Genomic DNA, 25,411 nt, shown 5'->3' with positions numbered 1-25,411 from the left:
GGAGTATTTAAAGTAGGGACCGCAGACAGGCTATCAAAGGCCTAAAATAACAAACAATAGGCTCATGGCAGTTTTACAGCGGTTACATGGATACTGTTATGACCCCAATGGCGAGGGTCTCAGAGGTACGTGGAAGTCTGCAGAATACAAAAATCCAGCTCATAGGGCAGTGGTAACTGGGTTGACCATATATCTACTCCTAACGCCAACACTAGAAGTAGCCGGGGATCATTCCTACGTTGATTCTAGATGACACGCTCCAGCCGGAGAATCTAGCTACCCCTAGTAGAGGAAAACAAAGACCTTTCTTGCCTCCAGAGAAGGGGACCCCAAAGCTGGATAGAAGCCCCCCACAAATAATAACGGTGAGGTAAGAGGAAATGACAAACACAGAAATGAACCAGGTTTAGCACAGAGAGGCCCGCTTACTGATAGCAGAATAAAGAAAGGTAACTTATATGGTCAACAAAAACCCTATCAAAATCCACACTGGAAATTCAAGAACCCCCGAACCGTCTAACGGTCCGGGGGGAGAACACCAGCCCCCTAGAGCTTCCAGCAAAGGTCAGGATATAGATTTGGAACAAGCTGGACAAAAATACACAACCAAAACAAATAGCAAAAAGCAAAAGGCAGACTTAGCTGATATAACTGGAACCAGGATCAGTAGACAAGAGCACAGCAGACTAGCTCTGATAACTACGTTGCCAGGCATTGAACTGAAGGTCTAGGGAGCTTATATAGCAACACCCCTAACTAACGACCCAGGTGCGGACAAAAGGAATGACAGAAAAACCAGAGTCAAAAAACTAGTAACCACTAGAGGGAGCAAAAAGCAAATTCACAACAGTACCCCCCCCTTAGTGAGGGGTCACCGAACCCTCACCACGACCACCAGGGCGATCAGGATGAGCGGCATGAAAGGCACGAACTGAATCGGCCGCATGAACATCAGAGGCGACCACCCAGGAATTATCCTCCTGACCATAGCCCTTCCACTTGACCAGGTACTGAAGCCTCCGCCTGGAGAGGCGAGAATCCAAGATCTTCTCCACCACGTACTCCAACTCGCCCTCAACCAACACCGGAGCAGGAGGCTCAGCAGAAGGAACTACAGGCACAATGTACCGCCGCAACAAGGACCTATGAAATACATTGTGAATAGCAAACGACACAGGAAGATCCAGACGAAAAGATACAGGATTAAGGATTTCCAATATCTTGTAAGGCCCAATAAAACGAGGTTTAAATTTGGGAGAGGAGACCTTCATAGGAATAAAGCGGGAAGAAAGCCATACCAAATCCCCAACGCGTAGTCGGGGACCCACACCGCGGCGGCGGTTGGCAAAGCGCTGAGCCCTCTCCTGTGACAACTTCAAGTTGTCCACCACGTGATTCCAGATCCGCTGCAACCTATCTACCACAGAATCCACCCCAGGACAGTCAGAAGGCTCCACATGACCCGAAGAAAAGCGAGGATGGAAACCAGAGTTGCAGAAAAAAGGCGAAACCAAGGTGGCGGAACTAGCCCGATTATTAAGGGCAAACTCAGCCAACGGCAAGAATGTCACCCAATCGTCCTGATCAGCAGAGACAAAACACCTCAAATAAGCCTCCAAAGTCTGATTGGTTCGCTCCGTCTGTCCATTAGTCTGAGGATGGAAAGCAGACGAAAACGACAAATCAATGCCCATCCTACTACAAAAGGATCGCCAGAACCTAGAAACGAACTGGGATCCTCTGTCTGACACAATATTCTCAGGGATGCCGTGCAAACGAACCACGTTCTGGAAAAACACAGGAACCAGATCGGAAGAGGAAGGCAGCTTAGGCAAAGGAACCAAATGGACCATCTTGGAGAAGCGATCACATATCACCCAGATAACGGACATGCCCTGAGATAGCGGAAGATCAGAAATGAAATCCATGGAGATATGTGTCCAAGGTCTCTTCGGGACAGGCAAGGGCAAGAGCAAACCGCTGGCACGAGAACAGCAAGGCTTAGCTCGAGCACAAGTCCCACAGGACTGCACAAATGACCGCACATCCCTTGACAAGGAAGGCCACCAAAAGGACCTGGCCACCAGATCTCTGGTGCCAAAAATTCCCGGGTGACCTGCCAACACCGAGGAATGAACCTCGGAAATGACTCTGCTGGTCCATTTATCCGGGACAAACAGTCTGTCAGGTGGACAAGACTCAGGCCTATCAGCCTGAAATCTCTGCAACACACGTCGCAGATCCGGAGAAATAGCTGACAAGATAACTCCATCTTTAAGAATACCAACAGGATCAGCGACTCCAGGAGCATCAGGCACAAAGCTCCTAGAAAGAGCATCGGCCTTCACATTCTTTGAACCTGGTAAATACGAGACAACAAAATCAAAGCGGGAGAAAAACAATGACCAGCGGGCCTGTCTCGGATTAAGGCGTTTAGCAGACTCGAGATACATCAGATTTTTGTGATCAGTCAAGACCACCACACGATGCTTAGCACCCTCGAGCCAATGACGCCACTCCTCAAATGCCCATTTCATGGCCAACAACTCCCGATTGCCCACATCATAATTTCGCTCGGCAGGCGAAAACTTCCTGGAGAAAAAGGCACAAGGTTTCATAACAGAGCAACCAGGGCCTCTCTGCGACAAAACGGCCCCTGCTCCAATCTCTGAAGCATCCACCTCAACCTGAAAGGGAAGTGAGACATCGGGCTGGCACAAAACAGGCGCCGAAGTAAACCGGCGCTTCAACTCCTGGAAAGCCTCCACGGCAGCAGGAGCCCAGTTAGCTACATTGGAGCCCTTCTTGGTCATATCCGTCAACGGTTTCACAATGCTAGAAAAATTAGCGATAAAACGACGGTAGAAGTTAGCGAAACCCAAGAACTTCTGAAGACTCTTAACCGACGAGGGCTGAGTCCAATCAAGAATAGCTCGGACCTTGACTGGGTCCATCTCCACAGCAGAAGGGGAAAAAATGAACCCCAAAAAGGGAACCTTCTGTACACCAAAGAGACACTTTGAGCCCTTGACAAACAAAGAATTTTCACGCAAAATTTTAAAGACCAACCTGACCTGCTCCACATGCGAATCCCAATCATCAGAAAAAACCAAAATATCATCCAGATAAACAATCAAAAATTTATCCAGATACTTCCGGAAAATGTCATGCATAAAGGACTGAAAAACTGAAGGCGCATTGGAGAGCCCAAAAGGCATCACCAAGTACTCAAAATGACCTTCGGGCGTATTGAATGCGGTTTTCCATTCATCACCTTGCTTAATGCGCACAAGGTTGTACGCACCACGAAGGTCTATCTTGGTGAACCACTTGGCACCTTTAATCCGGGCAAACAAGTCAGACAACAGCGGTAAAGGATACTGAAATTTGACAGTGATCTTATTTAAAAGCCGATAATCAATACAAGGTCTCAAAGATCCGTCCTTTTTTGCCACAAAAAAGAATCCCGCACCAAGGGGGGAAGAAGACGGACAAATATGTCCTTTCTCCAGAGACTCCTTGATATATGAACGCATAGCGGTATGTTCAGGTACCGACAGATTAAACAGTCTTCCCTTAGGAAACTTACTGCCTGGGATCAAATCTATAGCACAGTCACAGTCCCTATGAGGAGGCAGTGCACTGGACTCAGACTCACTGAAGACATCCTGATAATCAGACAAATACTCCGGAACTTCCGAAGGCGTAGAAGAAGCAATAGACACAGGCAGGGAATCCCCATGAATACCACGACAGCCCCAACTTGAGACTGACATAGCCTTCCAGTCCAGGACTGGATTATGGGTCTGTAACCATGGCAGCCCTAAAACAACCAAATCATGCATTTTATGTAAAACCAGGAAACGTATCACCTCGCGGTGTTCAGGAGTCATGCACATGATAACCTGTGTCCAATACTGCGGTTTATTTGCTGCCAATGGCGTAGCATCAATACCCCTAAGAGGAATAGGATTTTCTAATGGTTCAAGAGTAAAACCACAGTGCTTAGCAAATGACAGATCCATAAGACTCAGGGCAGCACCTGAATCTACAAACGCCATGACAGGATAAGACGACAGTGAGCAAATCAAAGTTACAGACAGAATAAATTTAGGTTGCAAATTACCAACGGTGACAGGACTAACAACCTTAGCTATACGTTTAGAGCATGCTGAGATAACATGTGTAGAATCACCACAGTAGTAGCACAAGCCATTCCGGCGTCTATGAATTTTCCGCTCATTTCTAGTCAGGATTCTATCACATTGCATTAAATCAGGTGTCTGTTCAGACAACACCATGAGGGAATTTGCGGTTTTTCTATCACATTGCACCGAATTAGGTGTCTGTTCAGACAACACCATGAGGGAATTTGCGGTTTTGCGCTCCCGCAACCGCCGGTCAATTTGAATAGCCAGTGCCATAGTATCATTGAGACCTGTGGGAATGGGAAAACCCACCATAACATTCTTAATGGCTTCAGATAGGCCATTTCTAAAATTAGCGGCCAGTGCACACTCGTTCCAATGTGTCAGCACGGACCATTTCCGAAATTTTTGGCAATACACTTCAGCCTCGTCCTGCCCCTGAGACATAGCCAGCAAGGCCTTTTCTGCCTGAATCTCAAGATTGGGTTCCTCATAAAGTAAACCGAGCGCCAGAAAAAACGCATCAATATCAGCCAATGCCGGATCTCCTGGCGCCAGCGAAAAAGCCCAATCCTGAGGGTCGCCCCGTAAGAACGAAATAACTATTTTTACTTGCTGAGCAGAGTCTCCAGATGAACAGGGTCTCAGGGACAAAAACAATTTACAATTATTCACAAAATTCCTAAACTTAAACCTGTCTCCGGAAAACAGTTCAGGAATCGGTATTTTAGGTTCTGACCTAGGATTTCTGATAACATAGTCTTGTATGCCCTGCACACGAGTAGCCAGCTGGTCCACACTTGTAATCAAGGTCTGGACATTCATGTCTGCAGCAAGCATAGCCACTCTGAGGTAAAGGGGAAGGAGAAAGAAAAAAAAAAAAAAACTCAGAATCTTCTTTCTTATAATCCCTCTTCTGCAACGCATTAAACATTTAATACTGGCCTGGCAAACTGTTATGACCCCAATGGCGAGGGTCTCAGAGGTACGTGGAAGTCTGCAGAATACAAAAATCCAGCTCATAGGGCAGTGGTAACTGGGTTGACCATATATCTACTCCTAACGCCAACACTAGAAGTAGCCGGGGATCATTCCTACGTTGATTCTAGATGACACGCTCCAGCCGGAGAATCTAGCTACCCCTAGTAGAGGAAAACAAAGACCTTTCTTGCCTCCAGAGAAGGGGACCCCAAAGCTGGATAGAAGCCCCCCACAAATAATAACGGTGAGGTAAGAGGAAATGACAAACACAGAAATGAACCAGGTTTAGCACAGAGAGGCCCGCTTACTGATAGCAGAATAAAGAAAGGTAACTTATATGGTCAACAAAAACCCTATCAAAATCCACACTGGAAATTCAAGAACCCCCGAACCGTCTAACGGTCCGGGGGGAGAACACCAGCCCCCTAGAGCTTCCAGCAAAGGTCAGGATATAGATTTGGAACAAGCTGGACAAAAATACACAACCAAAACAAATAGCAAAAAGCAAAAGGCAGACTTAGCTGATATAACTGGAACCAGGATCAGTAGACAAGAGCACAGCAGACTAGCTCTGATAACTACGTTGCCAGGCATTGAACTGAAGGTCTAGGGAGCTTATATAGCAACACCCCTAACTAACGACCCAGGTGCGGACAAAAGGAATGACAGAAAAACCAGAGTCAAAAAACTAGTAACCACTAGAGGGAGCAAAAAGCAAATTCACAACAGGATACACGGGCAGGCAGCTTGGTGGTCAGTGGAGGAGTATTGCAAGTAGGGGCCGCAGACAGGCTATCAAAGGCCTAAAATAACAAACAATAGGCTCATGGCAGTTTTACAGCGGTTACATGGATACACAGGCAGCTTGGTGGTGAGTGGAGGAGTAGTGCAAGGAGTGTCTGTCCCAGTACTCCCAAAATATAAATAGATGTTAATGTCTCGCAAAACAACCAAAACAAAAAAAAAAGGTGGCATACTTAGGTACAGGGGTGGGCTCATCTACTGAGTTTCTGACATAGTAATTTGGCAGTAACTATTTAATGGTGCCAATATAGGACACAGACACAGACTACTTTAAGTTGCATCATAGATGTCTACAAATTTGTATTGTCAGTGCCAGACATTGAATGATGTCAGCGAATAGACTAAAGATTGGTGGAGCTGTGCGACATAATTTTGCACATGGTAGAGCACATTTTGAGCTGGGGTAGGGGGGAACTCTCTTGAGGCCGGCGGGACCGCCCCAGGGCCCCTCATGTTACAACGGTGTGTCTGACGTTGGGTGCGCACCACCACCGCCAGAGACACTACATTGTACTATGAGGGACCCAGTAGCAATGCCGTCAACCAAAAGCGAGCACACCCACCTCTTCAGACAAACAGCAGTCTCACGGGTGCTTGCGCCAAGTCGCGATACCACGGCCCCGTGTGGGGAGTTTTGCCATTTAGGGAGGTGTAAACATGTCGTATGCTGTACAATCAGCTGCAGCAAATTAGACATTAGAAAAGTAATTCACAGGCAAGAGCTTTTCATAGGAAAGCTAGGTGTCGGCCGGGCAAGGTGGGGCAAAAGATTTCGAAATCCAGTTGTGGTTCATTTTAATGAATGTTAGATCGTCAACATTTTGGGTAGCCAGACGAGTCCTTTTTTCGGTTAATATTGAACCTGCAGCACTGAATACTCTTTCTGATAGGACACTTGCTGCCGGGCAAGCAAGCTCCTGCAATGCATATTCTGCCAATTCTGGCCAGGTGTCTAATTTGGAGGCCCAGTAATCAAATGGGAATGACGGTTGAGGGAGAACATCGATAAGGGATGAAAAATAGTTAGTAACCATACTGGACAAATGTTGTCTCCTGTCACTTTCAATTGATGCAGCAGTACCTGTCCTGTCTGCGGTCATAGCAAAATCACTCCACAACCTGGTCAGAAAACCCCTCTGTCCAACGCCACTTCTGATGTGTGCACCCCTAACACTCCTAGTCTGCTGCCCCCTGGAGCTCGTGTGAGAACGATCACGTGCGCTGTGTGCTGGGAATGCCTGAAGCAAACGGTCAACAAGAGTTGATTGTTTGGTTGCTAATATTAGTTCCAAGTTCTCATGTGGCATAATATTTTGCAATTTGCCTTTATAGCGTGGATCAAGGAGGCAGGCCAACCAGTAATCGTCATCGTTCATCATTTTCGTAATGCGTGTGTCCCTTTTTAGGATACGTAAGGCATAATCCGCCATGTGGGCCAAAGTTCCAGTTGTCAAATCTCCGGTTGTGATTGGTTGAGGGGCAGTTGCAGGCAAATCTACGTCACTTGTGTCCCTCAAAAAACCAGAACCCGGCCGTGACACGCAACCAAATTCCTGTGCCCCCGGGAAAGGTTCGGCATTAAAAATATACTCATCCCCATCATCCTCCTCGTCCTCCACCTCCTCTTCGCCCGCTACCTCGTCCTGTACACTGCCCTGACCAGACAATGGCTGACTGTCATCAAGGCTTTCCTCTTCCTCTGGTGCAGACGCCTGCTCCTTTATGTGCGTCAAACTTTGCATCAGCAGACGCATTAGGGGGATGCTCATGCTTATTACGGCGTTGTCTGCACTAACCAGCCGTGTGCATTCCTCAAAGCACTGAAGGACTTGACACATGTCTTGTATCTTAGACCACTGCACACCTGACAACTCCATGTCTGCCATCCTACTGCCTGCCCGTGTATCCTCCCACAAATAAATAACAGCACGCCTCTGTTCGCACAGTCTCTGAAGCATGTGCAGTGTTGAGTTCCACCTTGTTGCAACGTCTATGATTAGGCGATGCTGGGGAAGGTTCAAAGACCGCTGATAGGTCTGCATACGGCTGGCGTGTACAGGCGAACGTCGGATATGTGAGCAAAGTGCACGCACTTTGAGGAGCAGGTCGGAGAACCCAGGATAAGTTTTCAATAAGCACTGCACCACCAGGTTTAAGGTGTGAGCCAGGCAAGGAATGTGTTTCAGTTGGGAAAGGGAGATGGCAGCCATGAAATTCCTTCCGTTATCACTCACTACCTTGCCTGCCTCAAGATCTACTGTGCCCAGCCACGACTGCGTTTCTTGTTGCAAGAACTCGGACAGAACTTCCGCGGTGTGTCTATTGTCGCCCAAGCACTTCATAGCCAATACAGCCTGCTGACGCTTGGCAGTAGCTGGCCCATAATGGGACAACTGGTGTGCAACAGTGTCATCTGCCGATGGAGTGGTTGGCAGACTGCGTTCTGTGGAAGAGCTGTAGCTTCTGCAGGAGGACGAGGAGGAGGAGGAGGAGGGGGTGCGAACGCCTACAGCCAACTGTTTCCTAGACCGTGGGCTAGGCACAACTGTCCCTAAATTGATGTCGCCTGTGGACCCTGCATCCACCACATTCACCCAGTGTGCCGTGATGGACACATAACGTCCCTGGCCATGCCTACTGGTCCATGCATCTGTAGTCAGGTGCACCTTTGTACTCACAGATTGCCTGAGTGCATGGACGATGCGCTGTTTAACATGCTGGTGCAGGGCTGGGATGGCTTTTCTGGAAAAAAAGTGTCGACTGGGTAGCTCGTATCGTGGTTCAGCGTACTCCATCAGGGCTTTGAAAGCTTCGCTTTCAACTAACCGGTAGGGCATCATCTCTAACGAGATTAGTCTAGCTATGTGGGCGTTAAAACCCTGTGTACGCGGATGCGAGGATAAGTACTTCCTTTTTCTAACCAGAGTCTCATGTAGGGTGAGCTGGACTGGAGAGCTGGAGATCGTGGAACTTTCGGGTGTGCCGGTGTACATGGCAGACTGAGAGACGGTTGGAGACGGTATTGTTTCCGCCGGTGCCCTAGATGCAATATTTCCTCCTACAAAACTGGTGATTCCCTGACCCTGACTGCTTTTGGCTGGCAAAGAAACCTGCACAGATACTGCCGGTGGTGCGGAAAATGGTGGCCTTACAGTGACGGAAGGGATGTTGCGTTGCTGACTAGCTTCATTGGCCGAGGGTGCTACAACCTTGAGGGACGTTTGGTAGTTAGTCCAGGCTTGAAAATGCATGGTGGTTAAGTGTCTATGCATGCAACTAGTATTTAGACTTTTCAGATTCTGACCTCTGCTTAAGCTAGTTGAACATTTTTGACAGATGACTTTGCGCTGATCAGTTGGATGTTGTTTAAAAAAATGCCAGACTGCACTCTTCCTAGACTCGGATCCCTTTTCAGGGATTGCAGACTGAGCTTTAACCGGATGGCAACGCTGTGCTCCAACAGGTTTTGGCTTTGACACGCGTTTTGGTCCAGATACGGGCCCGGCAGATGGAACCTGTTGCGATGTTGATGCCTGCTGCGGCCCCTCCTCCACCTCCGCTTCTGAACTACTGCCGCCTGCACCCTGTTCCCCCAATGGCTGCCAATCGGGGTCAATAACTGGGTCATCTATTACCTCCTCTTCGAGCTCGTGTGCAACTTCGTCTGTGTCACTGTGTCGGTCGGTGGTATAGCGTTCGTGGCGGGGCAACATAGTCTCATCAGGGTCTGATTGTGGATCTGTACCCTGAGAGGGCAATGTGGTGGTCTGAGTCAAAGGAGCAGCATAGTACTCTGGCTGTGGCTGTGCATCAGTGCACTCCATGTCAGAATATACTTGTAATGGGCATGGCCTGTTAAATGTTTCACTTTCTAAGCCAGGGACGGTATGTGTAAAGAGCTCCATGGAGTGACCCGTTGTGTCGCCTGCTGCATCCTTCTCTCTTGTTGTAGTTTTTGCTGAGGAGGACAAGGAAGCGACTTGTCCCTGACCGTGAACATCCACAAGCGACGCGCTGCTTTTACATTTACCAGTTTCGGAAGAGGAGGCAAAAGAGCTAGAGGCTGAGTCTGCAATGTAAGCCAAAACTTGCTGTTGCTGCTCCGCCTTTAAAAGCGGTTTTCCTACTCCCAGAAAAGAGAGCGTTCGAGGCCTTGTGTAGCCTGACGACGAAACTGGCTCCACAGCTCCAGACTTAGGTGGAATATTTTTATCCCCACGACCACCTGATGCTCCACTACCACTACCATCATTACCAGCTGACAATGAACGCCCACGACGACCTCTTGCACCAGACTTCCTCATTGTTTTAAAATCTTAACCAAAGTAACTTTATTTGTTGCTGTCAAACAACTTACACGGTGAGCTATAACTTCAGTATGATTTCAATATCCCTTAACAGGTTGGTGAGACCACAAGGAAAATCAGGCACAATGTTACACACTCTGTTTTCTGTGGCACAAAATCACAGAGATGACACACACGCAGGACTGTCACTCAAGCACTAATGTCAATATTAATCTCCCACCTAATTTATTTATTTTTTTTTCTCAGGGAGACTTTAGAAACCAAATAATATTAAAAAAAAAAAAAAAAAAGGCTTTCTATGGCCCACAATTAGAGAGAGAGAGGTGGCACAACCAGGAGTCAAGACTGGCGCACAAGCTGAAAGGGCAATATTACTCTCCCACTGTTTTTTATGTTTTTTTTGTTTTTTTCAGGGAGACTTTAGAAACCAAATAATATTAAAAAAACCAAAAAAAAAAAAGGCTTTCTATGGCCCACTGAATGAGAGGGAGAGAGGTGGCACACCCAGGAGTCAAGACTGGCACACAAGCTGAAAGGGCAATATTACTCTCCCACTGTTTTTTTAGGTTTTTTTTTTTTTTTCAGGGAGACTTTAGAAACCAAATAATATTAAAAAAAAAAAAAAAAAAAAAAAAAATAGGCTTGCTATAGCCCACTGAATGAGAGATAGCACACACAGCAGTGGCACACAAGCCCTGACTGAGGCCAATATTTTTCTCCCACTGATTGATGTAGTGTTTTTGTGTTGAGGTAGAATTTAGAACACAAATCACGGAAAAAATAAATAGGCTTTCTATGGCCCACTGAATGAAAGGGAGAGAGGTGGCACACCCAGGAGTCAAGACTGGCACACAAGCTGAAAGGGCAATATTACTCTCCCACTGTTTTTTTGTGTATTTTTTGTTTTTTCAGGGAGACTTTAGAAACCCAATAATATTTAAAAAAAAAAATAAATAGGCTTTCTATGGCCCACTGAATGAGAGGGAGAGAGGTGGCACACCCAGGAGTCAAGACTGGCACACAAGCTGAAAGGGCAATATTATTCTCCCACTGTTTTTTTAGGTTTTTTTTTTTTTTTTCAGGGAGAATTAGAAACCAAATAATATTAAAAAAAATAAATAAATAGGCTTTCTATGGCCCACTGAATGAGAGGGAGAGAGGTGGCACACCCAGGAGTCAAGACTGGCACACAAGCTGAAAGGGCAATATTACTCTCCCACTGTTTTTTTAGGTTTTTTTTTTTTTTTCAGGGAGACTTTAGAAACCAAATAATATTAAAAAAAAAAAAAAAAATAGGCTTGCTATAGCCCACTGAATGAGAGATAGCACACACAGCAGTGGCACACAAGCCCTGACTGAGGCCAATATTTTTCTCCCACTGATTGATGTAGTGTTTTTGTGTTGAGGTAGAATTTAGAACACAAATCACGGAAAAAATAAATAGGCTTTCTATGGCCCACTGAATGAGAGGGAGAGAGGTGGCACACCCAGGAGTCAAGACTGGCACACAAGCTGAAAGGGCAATATTACTCTCCCACTGTTTTTTTAGGTTTTTTTTTTTTTTTCAGGGAGACTTTAGAAACCAAATAATATTAAAAAAAAAAAAAAAAAAAAAATAGGCTTGCTATAGCCCACTGAATGAGAGATAGCACACACAGCAGTGGCACACAAGCCCTGACTGAGGCCAATATTTTTCTCCCACTGATTGATGTAGTGTTTTTGTGTTGAGGTAGAATTTAGAACACAAATCACGGAAAAAATAAATAGGCTTTCTATGGCCCACTGAATGAAAGGGAGAGAGGTGGCACACCCAGGAGTCAAGACTGGCACACAAGCTGAAAGGGCAATATTACTCTCCCACTGTTTTTTTGTGTATTTTTTGTTTTTTCAGGGAGACTTTAGAAACCCAATAATATTTAAAAAAAAAAATAAATAGGCTTTCTATGGCCCACTGAATGAGAGGGAGAGAGGTGGCACACCCAGGAGTCAAGACTGGCACACAAGCTGAAAGGGCAATATTATTCTCCCACTGTTTTTTTAGGTTTTTTTTTTTTTTTTCAGGGAGAATTAGAAACCAAATAATATTAAAAAAAATAAATAAATAGGCTTTCTATGGCCCACTGAATGAGAGGGAGAGAGGTGGCACACCCAGGAGTCAAGACTGGCACACAAGCTGAAAGGGCAATATTACTCTCCCACTGTTTTTTTAGGTTTTTTTTTTTTTTTCAGGGAGACTTTAGAAACCAAATAATATTAAAAAAAAAAAAAAAAATAGGCTTGCTATAGCCCACTGAATGAGAGATAGCACACACAGCAGTGGCACACAAGCCCTGACTGAGGCCAATATTTTTCTCCCACTGATTGATGTAGTGTTTTTGTGTTGAGGTAGAATTTAGAACACAAATCACGGAAAAAATAAATAGGCTTTCTATGGCCCACTGAATGAAAGGGAGAGAGGTGGCACACCCAGGAGTCAAGACTGGCACACAAGCTGAAAGGGCAATATTACTCTCCCACTGTTTTTTTATGTATTTTTTGTTTTTTCAGGGAGACTTTAGAAACCAAATAATATTAAAAAAAAAAAAAAAAAATAGGCTTGCTATAGCCCACTGAATGAGAGATAGCACACACAGCAGTGGCACACAAGCCCTGACTGAGGCCAATATTTTTCTCCCACTGATTGATGTAGTGTTTTTGTGTTGAGGTAGATTTTAGAACACAAATCACGGAAAAAATAAATAGGCTTTCTATGGCCCACTCAGTGAGAGATGGCACACACAGGGATGGCACTGTAGCAGAAATGCCAATCTTAATCTCCCACAAAAAAAAAACAAAAAACAAAAAAAAACTGTCCTACAATTACTATCTCCCTGCAGTAATGTAAGCCAGGTATGGCAGGCAGCAATAGGAGTGGACTGATGCACAAATTAAATAAAAAGTGTGGACAAACAAAAAAGATAGCTGTGCAGAAAGGAAGGAACAAGAGGATATGTGCTTTGAAAAAAGCAGTTGGTTTCCACAGTGGCGTACACACAGCAATACAGCTATCACGGAGCCTTCTAGGGCAGCCCAATGAGCTACAGCGCTGAGGGGAAAAAAAAAAAAAAATAGCTTCCACAGTCCCTGCACACCGAAGGTGGTGTTGGACAGTGGAAATCGCTGCAGCACAAGCGGTTTGGTGGTTAGTGGACCCTGCCTAACGCTCTCCCTGCTTCTGACGAAGCGGCAGCAACCTGTCCCTAAGCTCAGATCAGCAGCAGTAAGATGGCGGTCGGCGGGAACGCCCCTTTATAGCCCCTGTGACGCCGCAGACAGCAAGCCAATCACTGCAATGCCCTTCTCTAAGATGGTGGGGACCAGGATCTATGTCATCACGCTGCCCACACTCTGCGTTCACCTTCATTGGCTGAGAAATGGCGCTTTTCGCGTCATTGAAACGCGACTTTGGCGCGAAAGTCGCGTACCGCATGGCCGACAAGCACAGGGGTCGGATCGGGTTTCATGAGACGCCGACTTAGCCAAAAGTCGGCGACTTTTGAAAATGATCGACCCGTTTCGCTCAACCCTAATCAACATACTCAGCAGAAATTGCCCAACAAATTTTAGGATCCATTTTATCCTGTTGCCCATGTGAAAATGAAAAAATTGAGGCTAAAAGAAATTTTGTGTGAAAAAAAAGTACTTTTTAATTTTTACGGATCAATTTGTGAAGCACCTGAGAGTTTAAAGTGCTCACTATGCTTCTAGATAAGTTCCTTGGGGGGTCTACTTTCCAAAATGGGGTCACTTGTGGGAGCGCTCCAATGTTTAGGCACACGGGGGCTCTCCAAACGTGACATGGTCTCTGCTAGCGATGGAGATCATTTTTCATTCAAAAAGTCAAATGGCGCTCCTTCCCTTCCGAGCCTTACCATGTGCCCAAACAGTGGTTTACCCCCACATGTGAGGTATCAGTGTACTCAGCAGAAATTGCCCAACAAATTTTAGGATCCATTTTATCCTGTTGCCCATGTGAAAATGAAAAAATTGAGGCTAAAATAATTTTTTTGTGAAAAAAAAGTACTGTTTAATTTTTACGGATCAATTTGTGAAGCACCTGGGGGTTTAAAGTGCTCACTATGCTTCTAGATAAGTTCCTTGGGGGGTCTAGTTTCCAAAATGGGGTCACTTGTGGGGGAGCTCCAATGTTTAGGCACACGGGGGCTCTCCAAACACGACATGGTGTCCGCTAAAGATTGGAGCCAATTTTTCATTCAAAAAGTCAAATGGCGCTCCTTTCCTTCCAAGCCCTGCCGTATGCCCAAACAGTGGTTTACCCCCACATATGAGGTATCAGCGAACTCAGGACAAATTGGACAACATCGTTCGTGGTCCAGTTTTTCATTTTACCCTTGGGAAAATAAAAAAATTGTTGCTAAAAGATCATTTTTGTGACTAAAAAGTTAAATGTTCATTTTTTCCTTCCATGTTGCTTCTGCTGCTGTGAAACACCTGAAGGGTTAATAAACTTCTTGAATGTGGTTTTGAGCACCTTGAGGGGTGCAGTTTTTAGAATGGTGTCACTTTGGGGTATTTTCAGCCATATAGAACCCTCAAACTGACTTCAAATGTGAGGTGGTCCCTAAAAAAAATGGTTTTGTAAATTTTGTTGTAAAAATGAGAAATCACTGGTCAAATTTTAACCCTTATAACTTCCTAGCAAAAAAAAAATTTGTTTCCAAAATTGTGCTGATGTAAAGTAGACATGTGGGAAATGTTATTTATTAACTATTTTGTGTCACATAACTCTCTGGTTTAACAGAATAAAAATTCAAAATGTGAAAATTGCGAAATTTTCAAAATTTTCGCCAAATTTCCGTTTTTTTCACAAATAAACTCAGAAATTATCGACCTAAATTTACCACTAACATGAAGCCCAATATGTCACGAAAAAACAATCTCAGAATCGCTTGGATCCGTTGAAGCGTTCCTGAGTTATTACCTCATAAAGGGACACTGGTCAGAATTGCAAAAAACGGCAAGGTCATTAAGGCCAAAATAGGCTGGGTCATGAAGGGGTTAATATTATTTATTGTCAGTCCACAGGATTATATTGTATCCAAATTGTATTCAGCTCATTATTAAGATTGGGGAGCAGAAAAGTAAAATAAATCCTTTCTATGTATACTTAACTGTTAACTGCAGTTGGTCCTTTGTGCGCAAGTGCTTTGCCGGCCTGGGTGTGTCTCTAGGGTCGGCACTCTGTTCATGTGACATGACCTGACTTGTGCTCACAAGATCCATGTGGGCGGTGAGTCGGGTCCCGTGACTGGACTGCCTTCTTTGATGTGGTTTAGGGATGTGCCCCTCCTGGCCCACTGATGGCACACAAACATAGAAAAGACATGCTACAGCGGATATCACGAGAAAAATAGTTAAGTGCAAAAATGCAAATTTTATTTAATTAGAGTATACAGAACAATGCATGGTAAAATCATTTTAAAAAGCAGAAAGTGCCCAAAAGAAAAGGGGTACCACCCCACAGACCTGAAGGCACAGGATATGAGATAATGGTGTTGGCACCTGATAAGGGGGGACTGGACAATAACCAGAATTCCACGTCTTAATAGATGGATAAAATAGCAGGAGTCACAAAACATAGACACAATCAATCCATTTTTGTCAAAGATAGTAATTTGTATGTTATGGTAAACACCAGCTATTTATTATAGTGCTGTTTGTCATTTAGTTTACCCCTAATATGGATTTTCAGGGAACAAGAATGAAAAACAATGATTGTGCACTTAAATGATACCAGTGTTCCAAACCAGTCTTAACATGCCCAATGGGAAGTTCGCCCAAAACAGTTCTGGATATAAATGTCATACCGTCACAATAGAGGAAAAAAAATTTTTCAAGCAATACTTATTGAGCACGACCCAGGAAGAAAGTCAGTCCGAGTGCCAGAAGTCCATAGGGCTAGTGAGCCCTGCCAGTCAGAGTGCCAAAGGTCCGTGGGGCTGGTGAGCCCAACGCGTGTCACCACACACGGTGGCTTCGTCAGGAGAAAGTGTGACTGCTCTTGTATACACAGTCTTAAATACACATACCTAAATTAAAAGATCAAGATCAGCTGTGGGAGACTCCGGCCACCCATCCGGAAGTGATGTCAACAGCGCTCAGAAATGTTAACACTCAGGCACATTGTGACAGGCCAAATGTGTTTGCCAGCTGGCCAAGCAGAGCAGTGCATGCACTCAATACATACATCGTAGGTGTCTACGTAAGTAAAGCGGTGCTCATGAATGAGCATGCGCACGCGCATTCATACAACCTGAAGATGTCTCATTTCAGTCCAATTGCGCGTGCGCAAAATGAATAAAGCAAAGACCTACTATAAATGGGTCACAGTACTTGAGCAGGCATTAAGGTTTCCAACACAAATAGGCAAGTGTTGACACATAGGCACATTAAACGAGGCCGAGTGAGTTTGCCAGTGGCCAAAAAAAACTGCGCATGCGATCAATAAATACATCACAAGTGTCTATATAGACAAAACAGTGCTCATGAATGAGCAAGCGCACACGCATTAGAGCAACCTAAAGGTGTCTCATTCTGGTCTAATTGCCCATGCGTAAAGTAAGCAAGGCAAAGACCTACTATATAAGTCACAGTAATCGCGCATGTGTTACGGTTTCCAACGCAGGTAAGATTCTAGGCACCCAGATTTTCACGCTGCACAGATTATTTTTTTTGTTTTTTACTGATAGCAACTGATGTGACATGCACCAATTTCAGACCAGCAGCAAGCCATGCCTTTGATGTACTCCATTGGGTGATTCAGTCGGGGAGCGTAAGTTTATTGAAGCTAGTTAATTATAACCTGGTGTGTAGCCTTTGGACTGATTGGTCATACTGTGATAATAGAGTCTGATTGTGCTGGCGTGATGCAACCCACAGAGGAAGACGATACACCGAAATGCGCGTCGGAGTTTGGCACTAGATCCCATCTCAGGCAACAACCTGCGTTTGATAATGTTCTCCTACCAGTGTTTCACTGGTATACTCTTTGCTGGTTAAAATCTATCTTATTTTGATGTTATACTTACATTAGTATGTTTCCAGCATGTCTTAGATGTATCCAGTATGTACAGTGCCTAAAAGTAGTATTCAACCCCCTGCAGATTTAGCAGGTTTAATAAGATGCAAATAAGTTAGAGCCTTCAAACTTCAAACAAGAGCAGGATTTATTAACAGATGCATAAATCTTACAAACCAAAAAGTTTTGTTGCTCAGTTAAATTTTTATAAATTTTAAACATAAAAGTGTGGGTCAATTATTCTTCAACCCCTAGGTTTAATATTTTGTGGAATAACCTTTGTTTGCAATTACAGCTAATAATCGTCTTTTATAAGACCTGATCAGGCCAGCACAGGTCTCTGGAGTTATCTTGGCCCACTCCTCCATGCAGATCTTCTCCAAGTTATCTAGGTTCTTTGGGTGTCTCATGTGGACTTTAATCTTGATCTCCTTCCACAAGTTTTCAATTGGGTTAAGGTCAGGAGACTGACTAGGCCACTGCAACACCTTGATTTTTTGCCTCTTGAACCAGGCCTTGGTTTTCTTGGCTGTGTGCTTTGGGTCGTTGTCTTGTTGGAAGATGAAATGACGACCCATCTTAAGATCCTTGATGGAGGAGCGGAGGTTCTTGGCCAAAATCTCCAGGTAGGCCGTGCTATCCATCTTCCCATGGATGCGGACCAGATTGCCAGGCCCCTTGGCTGAGAAACAGCCCCACAGCATGATGCTGCCACCACCATGCTTGACTGTAGTGATGGTATTCTTGGGGTCGTATGCAGTTCCATCCAGTCTCCAAACGTCACGTGTGTGGTTGGCACCAAAGATCTCGATCTTGGTCTCATCACTCAGACCAGAGAACCTTGAACCAGTCAGTCTCAGAGTCCTCCAAGTGATCATGAGCAAACTGTAGACGAGCCTTGACATGACGCTTTGAAAGTAAAGGTGCCTTACGGGCTGGAATGGAGACCATTGCGGTGGAGTACGTTACTTATGGTATTGACTGAAACCAATGTCCCCACTGCCATGAGATCTTCCCGGAGCTCCTTCCTTGTTGTCCTTGGGTTAGCCTTGACTCTTTGGACAAGCCTGGCCTCGGCACGGGAGGAAACTTTCAAAGGCTGTCCAGGCCGTGGAAGGCTAACAGTAGTTCCATAAGCCTTCCACTTCCGGATGATGCTCCCAACAGTGGAGACAGGTAGGCCCAACTCCTTGGAAAGGGTTTTGTACCCCTTGCCAGCCTTGTGACCCTCCACGATCTTGTCTCTGATGGCCTTGGAATGCTCCTTTGTCTTTCCCATGTTGACCATGTATGAGTGCTGTTCACAAGTTTGGGGAGGGTCTTAAATAGTCAGAAAAGGCTGGAAAAAGAGATAATTAATCCAAACATGTGAAGCTCATTGTTCTTTGTGCCTGAACTACTTCTTAATACTTTAGGGGAACCAAACAGAATTCTGGTGGGTTGAGGGGTTGAATAATAAATGACCCTCTGAAAGAACTTTTCACAATTTAAAAAAAAAATAAACAAAGAAATAACATTCTTTTTTGCTGCAGTGCATTTCACACTTCCAGGCTGATCTACAGTCCAAATGTCACAATGCCAAGTTAATTCCAAATGTGTAAGGGTACTGTCACACTCTGCAATTTTCCAACGATCACGACCAGCGATACGACCTGGCCGTGATCGTTGGAAAGTCGTTGTGTGGTCGCTGGGGAGCTGTCACACAGACAGCTCTCCTGCGACCAACGATGCCAAGGTCCCGGGTAACCAGGGTAAACATCGGGTTACTAAGCGCAGGGCCGCGCTTAGTAACCCGATGTTTACCGTGGTTACCAGCGTAAAAGTTAAAAAAAACAAACTGTACATACTCACATTCCGGTGTCCTTCAGATCCCTTGCCATCTGCTTCCCGCTCTGACTGAGTGCCGCCGTAAAGTGAAAGCAGATCACAGCGGTGACGTCACCGCTGTGATCTGCTCTTACTTTCCGGCCGGCAGTCAGTCAGTGCGGGAAGCAGACGGCAAGGGACCTGAAGGACAACGGAATGTGAGTATGTACTATTTTTTTTTTTTTACTTTTACGCTGGTAACCACGGTAAACATCGGGTTACTAAGCGCGGCCCTGCGCTTAATAACCCGATGTTTACCCTGGTTACAAGCGAACGCATCGCTGGATCGCTGTCACACACAACGATCCAGCGATGACAGCGGGAGATCCAGCGACGAAATAAAGTTTCAAACGATCTGCTACGACGTACGATTCTCAGCAGGGTCCCTGATCGCAGTAGCGTGTCAGACACAGCGATATCGTATGGATATCGCTGGAACGTCACGGATCGTACCGTCGTAACGACCAAAGTGCCACTGTGTGACAGTACCCTAAACCTGCTAAATCTGCAGGGGGTTGAATACTACTTGTAGGCACTGTATATCATTGAGATGCAATAGAGATAATATGACGCACTGCTTGCTGTTACACACTATATGGGATTGTGGTGCAATCTTGTGGTTTCCCACTTTTTAACATGTTTTGATATCATTTTTTGTAATTTTGTAATTAATAAAGTGCATATAAGTTTTTTTCTACTTACAGTTCTCTGGTTTACATTCTTCCTACATTATTGCTTATTTCCAACTCCATTTGCTACTTTATAAATTCTGTTTACAGCCTGCTAATAACATGTCTCTGTATGCCTGATGAATATTCTCTTAATATAGAGTTTATTACCATCGACAGGAGAATTGTTTTAGGCCATACCGACACAATAATGTTTATATTAATCGCCATTGTCCTTGCACTGCTTGCATAATAATGTCAACTTTCTAGCAATGATTCTGAATTCTCACACAGTTGTCAAAGTCATTTACCCTTTTAGCAAAAAGTGGAAAAATATAGCCCAAAGCATTATCTACTGCGGTGACTGCCCTGTTCCAAACATATACAACAGTGGCCCCTCTCCCCCTTTCAATAGTCACTGAAGTCCCCAAAAGAAGTCTGTTTTAAAGGCATTTCCCTAGTTGTCACAGAAGTGCCTCCTCTTCCTTTTGGTAGATTTACCAATTTCTACATCTTTCTAAACATTGTCACAAGCCACTTGCCCCCCCATTTCACCAAAGTAATTAAAGTAGAGTCCCTTTATCCTCAATAGCAGCAGAAATGCTATTTCCTCTAAAGTCCCTGCAGTCGTCATCTCCTCTACAACTGGAATCCCAGCAGAATCTGTCCCATTTCCATATTTTCAACCAGTATCCACATCCACGTGCGTGTAATGAGCCATTTGGCACATTGGGCAATTATGGTGCCCCAGCAGAGATCTGTCGCAGCAACACACAGGCTGATGAAGAAACATAACTTTTACTCCAAGGAGCCACAAGATTAGTGGTTACATTCACAGCGTAGCTCTTGGTGGTTACAAAATACGCACAGTTTTTGGTGGTTAGAATTTAGGCACCGTGTGTTTTATTAGCTCCCCTTAAGGCTTCTTTCACACTTCAGTTGTTTGGCGTCAGTCTAAATCCGCCATTTTCCTCAAAAAACAGATCCGTTTTTTTTTTTCAACGGATCCGTTTTTTTCCCCATAGACTTGCATTAGCGACGGATTGTGACAGATGGTCGTCCGTTCCATCCGTCATGCGACGGATCTGTCAAAATTTGGCGGACGTCATCTAGACATTGACGGTCATTGCAACGTTTTTTGTCTGCGTTGAAATGGCGGATCGCGACGGATCCGTCGCGTCCGTCATTTCATAGAATGGCCACCTATGGGCGACGGATCCGTCGCGACCATCATTTCAGCGGATCCGTCGCCCCAATCCGTTTTTTCAATTTTTTTCAATTGCGCATGCTCCAAAAAGTATATACAACCCCCGAGTAACGGATCCGTCAAAAAAACGTTTTTTAAACTATTGTGACGGATCCGTCGATCCGTCATTATGTCGGAAGTGACTGACGCCAAAAAACTGAAGTGTGAAAGAAGCCTAAGTGACACTTATTAGCAATGTCAAGACATGTTGATGATACTCTGACAGATGAGTATATGTTTCCAGCAAAAGGGTCAGTCAGTACTATAGCTATAATCACAAAATGCAATATGCAATATCAAATATTTAAACCTATAAAAAATAGCGCACACTAGAACTACACAAAAAACTAGAACTAGACAAAAAATTCCATACATTTTATTTGTAATAACATATAAAAATTATAAACAATAATGATGGAGATGGTACCAAAAAATGAAAACACAACACCACAGACCAAAGGCAATAGTATCACAGAGCCATACAATCCATCGCCACATTACTCACTAACCCCGTGGATAAACAGTTTCTCTCGCCCATACGGCATAGCCATTCACAATTCCCACTTATAAGTCAGTAAAACAAGAGGCATAATGGATGATAACAATAAACAAACTTGTATGATTCACATTACCTCTGGTCTGATAGTGCCATGACCCCAACGCGCGTTTCGGCTGTGTGTGCCTTCTTCCTGTTGACTCCCCCGGAAGAAGGCACATGGAGCCGAAACGCGCATTGGGGTTGTGGCAACCTCAGAAAGGAAAGGTGGCCAAACATGCTCACAACTGCCTTTTTCACACAGAGAATTTTGAAACCCCAAGCAGTCATATGTTTCTCACGAATCCTGTATTCTATGACATATGTTGCTTTTTGGACATCCCTTTTAATATGAGCAATTTAATCACATTTTTTTACAAAGTGTCACACAGCTTTGTTGACTATAAAAACCAAAAGCTCCACACAAAAAATGACCTACCATGGATATACTCAAGGTCTGACTGGCCCACTAAATTACCAGAGGATCCTGTAGAGCAGTGTTTCTCAACTCCAATCCTCAAGGTTCCTCAACAGTATTAGTATTGCACAGTTGATGGAATTAATAGCCAAGCATCAGAAATTGCCACAAGTTCTCCATAGGATATTCTCAAAAATCCTAACTGGGGGCATTGAGGACTGGAGATGAGGTCCCAGTCTTTGAGACATTATTGGACCCAAAATGTCCAGTAGAAGACAACACCAACATGGAACTGACTTTTGACTCAATCATTAACAGTATCATTAGCATCTATTTCTTGTGGGTTAACTGACAAATGATATATTACACTGTATTGATGAGATGCCCAATGTGTACAATGAAAAAAAAAATTAAAAGATATATTGTGTGTTCCTCTTTAGGAAGATGCATATCCTATATAGGATATCCTCAAATTATGACTTCATGGGGTGATTTGAAACCTGAAGATGAGGACCCAGGCATTATTGTATGCATCATCCATAGATGTGTTTATGTTCTTTATGGATAGAGGGTGTGTGCTGACAATTAGCATTACAACTGATGCTTGGTACTAATGTTTCTTACCCCTAACCAGTATTGCATGTCTACCCTCCCACTTCCTCTTCTGGAAGACTAGAACTCTTTAGAACATAAGCGTACAGCATTTCCTCTCTGTGTTTGTTTGCTTGATATATGCAGTAGCCAATAGTATTAACATGACCTATCATAGATATATATTCAGCATATAAATATAATCTCTATGAAGATACTGTATCTCCATTAAACAACCATTAATTCCTCTTACCTTGCTCCGGTTGTTGTCTCTTGGGCTGGGTGTCAGTACGGTAAGCTGTTTCTTCTCATTAAAGCCTAAGCATTTCTAAATTGGGATAGAATCCAATTACTAATCGCAAAAAAATATATATATATAACCTTGGGTGTGGAGTAGGCCAGTGTATTGTGTGGTCGGTTTCCTTCGTTGTTATTTGTCAGATTCCCCAGCTCCGGTAAACCCGTTAATCTGAGCCAAGATGAGGTTATCAAGTGCTAAATAACTTGGCCCATATAATGCGCAATGAGAGAAACTAAATGCTGCTATATTCTCTCAGATCACTTGGCACAGAAATGAGCATGCCCAGTTCATTCTCCAACTGGACATGCCCGCTCAGAGCAGGCTGTGGTATAGTCTTCCATGCTATGGTGCTCTGGCATCGGGACAGAAGAGCGAGCAAAATAAGGACAATTATCTTGCATCCCTTTTTTCTCCTTGTTTTGTTTTTAAGCTATGCGGTCCTGTGGTTATTTTTGGTCTGGATGCTTGCCCATGAAGTATTTCAAGGTTATTTTCCAATGTGTCTCCTTGAGACACTTTATACTGCCTACATTAAGAAAATAAAATCCGAAGCACTCAGGCTTCACTGAAAAAAAATCTGTGACAATAACTGTCTCTATTATGTATTTATGTTATCATATTTGCTTTGGGGAAACTGCTGGATATCTAATTTGCCTTAAAAGTCTTGCACAAGAAGTGCAGGAAGAAAAAATTCCTACCATTTAAGTCGTTAGAGTCAGTTTATGGTCATAACAGATCAAAACCTACCAAAAATAAACTAATTTGATAAATCTAAAATCAATAAAGTTTATTAAGATGGGGACTAAACATGGTACTTTGCTCTTGACGTGATTATTAATTATTGATGAAAAGGTTGCTTATTTCTTGTATTTTCCTAGTCGTAGAATATCAGGACAAAGAATTCAGTTTTGTTTCTCTGTGATATTATTGTTCTCTTCATTTGAACTGCGCATTAAAAGCATCATACCAACAAGGCATTCTGAAGACATTGGTTGTAAATTATATTTAAAAAAAATCACTTTATTAATATAAAATAGTTGTCTATAAAGAATTATAAAATAATATTTCAGCTCAAATAAGCAACAGTAATATTATTGGCAAAGAAATCCAAACAAAAATCATATTGGAGAAATGAACTAAAAAAATATTACTGAAGATAGCCAAATAGGCAATTAGTAACACTGGGCATTCTGCTAAATATGAATCCTACAAGCGTCTTGGAGTAAAAAAAAGCACAAAAAACAAATATGTAAGCGTGGGCTTCCTCGCGAAACGCGCGTAGGGGCTGCTCTCTTTGCCGTCTTACACAGGGTTACTATGAGTAAGATTGTCTGACCCCTTTTCTTTCCATCTTGGTGGCTTACATTACTTTGACTAGATTTGTTTCCATCTTTTTACCCAGCGCTGTGTGTGGAATATATAGGATATTATTGTTATGATGTTAACACTGTATGGTTTACTTAATATCAGGTGAGGTTACTTGTTTACTAATTGATATATATGCCCGAGATGTAATTTATTGGTTTATTTTGATCACTGGGTATCATACAATTCTTTTTGCCCATGCCCTATATTTTCTGTGAGTTGGCAGTTTTCTTGTGTGCCATCATTTCTTTCCTGTTATACTTTATATACTATGAATTTGTAAATTATGTTCTTGTTATGTATTTTTATGGGAAATAAAATGTGCTACTTTTTTGCATATATGTTTTTTCAGACTTTTTTTAACTCCAAGTCGCTTGTGGGATTCAGTAATATTATTAGTTTTACTTGTCTTCTAATTTGTGGACCTTATTTTCTGAAATGACGTTAACCCAGTTAGAGGCCCTAAAAAGCCATAGACCCATAATGATAATCTTAGTTGGCAGTTGGCTTGGTAAATTGTCATTCCCATTATCTTCGGATTTGTAACCTTAATCTAAATTTATGAGGAGATAAATATAACACAAACATACAAAGGGAGTCTAGGGAAGCATTTAAAGATTTAAGATAGTCACCATTAGTGAAGTTCATGAGGTCAATAAGAGATTGCCATTGTAGGAAATTCTGAATTAGATGTTCATCTTGCTCACAAATTGCAAAAATACTTGGATGTCCATTAAATTTGACCTTTACATATAGGAATAACTGTTGCCCTTGTAGAATAATACTTAGTAATAACCAAATTATCCGTACAATGAAACCAAGAAAGTAGAGCTCATCAACATGAGTTAGGAATGGCGGTCTCAGTGAAGACCTACCCACACACCGCCATAAGTCTTCTACTTCAAGCCATCTTCACCATCCTCAGAAGGTAACTTCACCATAAATTGTCTGCTACAACAAATTCCAAAAAGCTAATGTACCGGTACTTAACAGTACAGAGTTGCTCCTTAGGATTTAGAAGATAAAAAAGTATGGCAGTATTTCATGTGCAAAAAAGTGTAACTGCAGCATATAAAGACGGCTTCCATTCATGTACATTTGCA

General features: G+C 43.6%; 1 protein-coding gene across 1 annotated transcript in view; it reads right to left on the bottom strand.

Moving 5' to 3' along the window:
* FGF1 (fibroblast growth factor 1) overlaps nucleotides 1–23,157 on the bottom strand; it is a 308,763-nt gene extending 285,606 nt beyond the window's left edge. The window contains exon 1 of the transcript XR_013215832.1: nucleotides 22,896–23,157. The gene's annotated coding sequence lies outside the window, so the exon portion shown is untranslated. The remainder of the gene's footprint in view (nucleotides 1–22,895) is intronic.
* Between the last annotated feature and the right edge of the window lie 2,254 nt (nucleotides 23,158–25,411).

Source organism: Ranitomeya variabilis, chromosome 5 (assembly GCF_051348905.1).
Source record: "Ranitomeya variabilis isolate aRanVar5 chromosome 5, aRanVar5.hap1, whole genome shotgun sequence".
In the NCBI taxonomy this organism is placed as follows: domain Eukaryota; kingdom Metazoa; phylum Chordata; class Amphibia; order Anura; family Dendrobatidae; genus Ranitomeya; species Ranitomeya variabilis.
Note: the sequence above shows the minus strand (reverse complement) of the source record. Positions and strands in the feature narration are given on the sequence as shown.